This window comes from Hippoglossus stenolepis, chromosome 10 (assembly GCF_022539355.2).
Source record: "Hippoglossus stenolepis isolate QCI-W04-F060 chromosome 10, HSTE1.2, whole genome shotgun sequence".
NCBI classification, from domain to species: Eukaryota; Metazoa; Chordata; class Actinopteri; order Pleuronectiformes; family Pleuronectidae; genus Hippoglossus; species Hippoglossus stenolepis.
This window is the reverse complement of record NC_061492.1, coordinates 925,286-930,500: the sequence shown is the minus strand read 5'-3', so window position 1 is coordinate 930,500 and position 5,215 is coordinate 925,286.

The following is a 5,215-nucleotide window of genomic DNA, read 5'->3' as shown; positions in this document are numbered from 1 at the left end:
TTTCGGAACCAGTACCATGGATTTAGGAGCGGAATCACAAAAAGCCAAACGATGGGAAACCAATACAGGAGAAACGTGATCTCACAGAGGAAGACGTCAACTTGGAATCACAACACTGATCTTTCCACAGCAGAGTTTATACGTCATGTCCGGCCTCCTGCTGCTCTACAGGCTCCGCCCCTCGCCTGGATGTTCCCACATGTTCCTGTTTGAACGAGTCGGACCCGACAACCTGCTGCTGCTGCTTCACAGGACAAACACTAACTCCAGAGAAAGTCCGGACCCAGTTGTGGGGACATACTCCGGAGTTTATGTCTCAAAACGTCTCTACGCACTCATCCCTCTTTCTGCAGCTCAGGTGTCATTTTCGCTCGAAAGGAAATTTTGAAAATCTGTGACTCTTCTTCTTCTTTCCTGCAACGAACATCACAACGTTTGTCTTCCGATTGTGCTCCGTGACACCTCGATGTCATCTGTGACCCTCCAATCACGGACCTCGCCCCCCTCTCACCCTGGCCAGTTGCTAAGCGACAGGGCCCTTGTATAATTCATTTACCCGCTGCATGCAAATATGTGGACAATTAACCACTTCTGTTTGCATAATAGATTTGGGAAGGGGCGGGGAGGAGGGGGTATTTAACTCTCAGTTCATCTCATCCTGCCTGACGACACAAAGAGAGAGAGAGAGAGAGAGAGAGAGAGAGAGGCATCAACCCTCTCATCACAATCTTTGCAGCCTCAATACCTTCATTCTCTCTGTATTCGTTCACTCGTCATGGAGAAGAGAGGTGGAGCAGGGCTGCAAATTACCCCGACTGCAACACACACACACTACAGTACAAAACACACACACACACACACACACTACAGTACAAAACACACACACGTGCACGCATGCAGAAATGTTGTAATTACTACCCTGCGCTGGCGCTCAGCCTCCGCTCAGCAGCCATTGATGTGCAGATGAAGATGGCCGCCGCATGTTTTGCGCTGAAAGAAAACCGTGTTTTGGTTGGGCTCTGTCAACCGAACAGCTGGATTGCCATTTTTCACTCAAATTAGATTTCGGCTGAAGCACCGGCGCTGGGGGAAATTAAACCGCACGACAAGAAGCAGAAGGAGAGAGCAGCCACTTTCTCTCTTTCTGTCGTTTCACGTTCTCCATAATTTGGAACAAGAGGGGTTCAGTGCAGGGTGCAGAGGCAAAGTCAAGCTGCACCCACCCACCCACCCATCTTCACTGTGGCTTATTTCAGCCTTTCCTGTGCATCTCTTTCACTGTCACTGCTTTTGAATGTGTCAAACACTCAGACACCTTTACTGCAGGAACCTTTCACAATAAAACAAAACCCTGCCGCATTACTCCAGCTTTAATCAGACCAAGAGACATTAGGTTTAACTCCATGTTTATTGCATCTAGTCTCAGACCTGAACTGAAGTCTGGACAGTTTCTGGATCTTCTCCTGCAGCCTCCCAGTAAAATGTGTGGAAGCTTCCCAGTGAGCGAGTGGACGTGTGGATGAGGTTTCTAACACGTGACGGACGTGAAACTGGAAGAACACAAAGATCTCAGGTTGAAGAAGAGGAGCCGTGCACGTCGTGTGTGAAAGCGGTTCAGAGCAGGTGAAGGTAAAACAGAGTCAGTAGGGTAACAGGCCGACCGGTGAATACAAGCAGCTCATCTGAGGCTAACAAGTTTATTTTACATATAAAAATGATCATTCAACAGGTTTTTTTTTGTGTAAAATAAACATTCAAAATTTATTGTCGGATTTTCCACCAACCCACCTTATCGTTGCGGTAGCCCCTCCCACTGCCACCAACATTAGCAGGTCGAGGCAGAAATCGAGTAACGATGGATCTTCAAGTGTAAGCACATTGAGCTGTACGAAGAAAAATACACAATTGCCACAATACAACGGACATCAGGGTTAAAATGTCTGTTTTTTGCACAAACAGCAAACTGTCTCATTAGTGTCAGGTGGTCATCGCCACACGCCTCCAGGAGGCTGCGACTCGGACGCAGGTCGTCCATCTCCAGTCCCACGGAGCTATTATTAATGTTGTCAGGCTTCACTGCGCTGCGATGCCCAATAGACACGCTGCAGAAGAGTCTCCCTGTGGTATTCACTGACCTGTGTCACACACACACACGCACACACACACACACACACACACACACACACACACCTCAGTGACAGCAGACATAATCACAGGTAAGATGACACGGCGACGACGCCTTCAATCAGAGCTGTAACAGAAACGGAGATGAAGTTTTTCTTTTCTTTAATAAATGATAGTTGGAAACTTGCCCTCCGCCCCCTCGGAGAGCTGCCAGTTCAATTCCCACCTGACACGACACCTTTGACCATATGGAATAAGGTACTTAATCATATGGATGTCACACTCAGCGGCAGGTGGAAACCACACGTCTGCAACAACAGCTTTTCAGTCGGGCCGGAGAAAAGAGAATTCAGAATATCTTTAGAAAACCTGCACAAGACCTTTTAAATCCTCACCCTTAAATCTCAGCAAATGCAAAAGCTTTAAAAATGCAGACACAGACGCTTCCACGTGTCGTCTCCCCGGTGACGTTACACCCTGACGCCAACATCTGTAGACGACAGGATGAATGTGGTCACGTCTCGATCGGCTGCCGTCGGTGGAGACTTGTCCCACGTGGACGGGAGTTCGGATTAATCTGCAGACCAGACGAGAGTCAAAACCCCGGAGAGCCTCGACACTAAATGAAACATCGAGTCACCGCTTCACCGGAGCGTCACATCACTACACCACCTGACTCACGATCTCATTCAGACGCTCATACGACAACTCTTCTGTAAAGTCTGGGATTTGGGATTTGAAGTAAAAATCATCAACACTGATGCCGAAGAGACAAAGAATATGTTTTTATGTTCCTGCATGGACCAAAAATCGACTTTAAATAAAAATGGACGACATGACAGCTCCCAAAAGTGAAGCCAAAATTACCCAATCACCCCCTGGTGGCTGGGTGTAGTATAGGTCATCCTCCTTTTGATTTTACATCACAATTCACTAGAGTAGAATTTTTTCTGTATGTCTATGAACAGCCAATTACTGTAAAGAAAGATGGATGACCTGACGACATGCAATCTGGATCGCCCCCTGGTGGCTGGCTGCAGTATAGCTCATAAACCCTCCTCCTCCATGTTAGCAGATGGGACATGGACCAAACTAAAGAAGTAGATGTTAAATAAATGTTTGTCAAAGATGTTTCTGTCATTTCAGGTCGTTCTTATCTCACTGATGTTTGTTCAAGTGTTTCTGATCAGTTTGGTTTTAATCAGTTATTTGATCATATAAAAACAGGCGTAGACTCCTGATTGGTTGAGAGGGTGTGTGGGCGGGACTTCGATACAACTAACTCATAATGACGACTACAACTCCCATCATCCCTCACTGCTTCACTACATTAACAAACTAGTGACAGTAAATTACACAACGTGCTTATAAAAACATTTTTTGAAGCGTGTTGAAGTTTTTTAAGAACACAAATCTATAACCAGATGCATCATGGGAAACTACAAAATATCTCCATGTGGTCAAACTGTTTCAGAAGCAGCATCATTCGTAATGTCCCTTTAATTAAATATTGCCTATGTAGGCGTCAGTGGGATTAACGAGACGGGAACGTTCTCGTTAGCTGCAAACCTCTGCGAGTCTTTGTTCACGTAACGTTTACCGACTCCGGAGTTCGTTTGGGAGTTGGAGTGTGACGCGGCAGTCGAACGTCACTCAACCGATAATAAAATTCACCTCATTCCCGTCCACGTTGTGAAGCTGGAGGCAGGAAGGCTGATGAACACGTTTCCTCTGCAGGTGAAATATGATCCACTTTAAAATCAGACGGTTCAGAAATGATGGCAACAAAAAAGCTGCCTGAGAGAGAAAGAAAATAAACATGAATTTGCTTTAATTTAGTTTTTATTGTTGGATTCATGTTGCGTCGCATCACTCCGACGACAATCTGCTGTTTTTCTGGTTTAGATTTTTGAAGTATTTTAGTTTTTGTTGCTGCCGGATGATGATTTTCTGTTTCTTCACTTCGCTGCCTCTTCATTCTCACTGAGGCCTCATGGGTCAGGCTGCAGCGTGCAGACCCAGCAGCGGCCTGCAGAGGGCAGCAGACAACCGAGCACGAAGCTCAGAAACCGGCAGCTTGAAAACTGTTCATCCATCTCATCGCTTATCTTTAATCTCCTTTAAATATTATGAAACCATAACCATTTATTTTCATATTTTAAATTAAATATGTAATTAACATAAAACATATAAAAATACATACTACATAATATAAGCATATATAAAAAGTCCACGTTGTGTTTTAATATGTTCTAGTAGAAAATATTATTCAATAGATTTAATACTATAATAATGTAAATTCTTACATGTAAATATGTAAAAATTAATGTAAACATTATAGAACCACTACAAATATGTACAAGTAATGGCAAATGTAAACAGAACAATTAACATTACGTTTTTCATTTTCATTTTCATTTTCATTCAGTTTTCATTCTCATTTATTGTTGTTTTCTTCTCTTTCTTCATCACTTTTTAACTTTAAAAAAAGTGATGTACAAATGAAGCTTATTATTATTATATATTATACTTATAATTGTTGTTTTTAAAATTATTATTTTAATAGTATTACCACAACAATGTCAACATATTTCTCAACACTCAAGAAAAAAATGCTAAACATTACGTTAGTATAGTTTTATTGATAAATTAAACACATATGAAGACTAATAAATAAAAAGTGTTATTATTAATATCATGTGTTTAAATATATAAGAACTCAACATTAACTTTATATGTAAACATGTATTTTATAATTATCATGTTTGGTTCTAGCAGAAATAAAAACATTTAAACACCAACTGGTGCAAGTGTTTTTGTGTAAATATTCATATTTTAGAGTTTGATATATTATCACAGTACACGTGCACATGTTTTAGGAGTTAACATTAATAATGGAATTAATCCCAGATCGTGTGTGACTGAGTTTCATGTGAGACATCAGCTTGTGTTGCATTGAGAAGCTCCTCCATCGTTTACTTGTGTGTTTACAGTCAGTCGCTGTTTGTTCCCTTTACTTTTACAACAAACAACCACGAAGCCTGCAGGCGGCTGCTGTCACCGGGTTGGTAGTTCAGACGTCCAATTACTA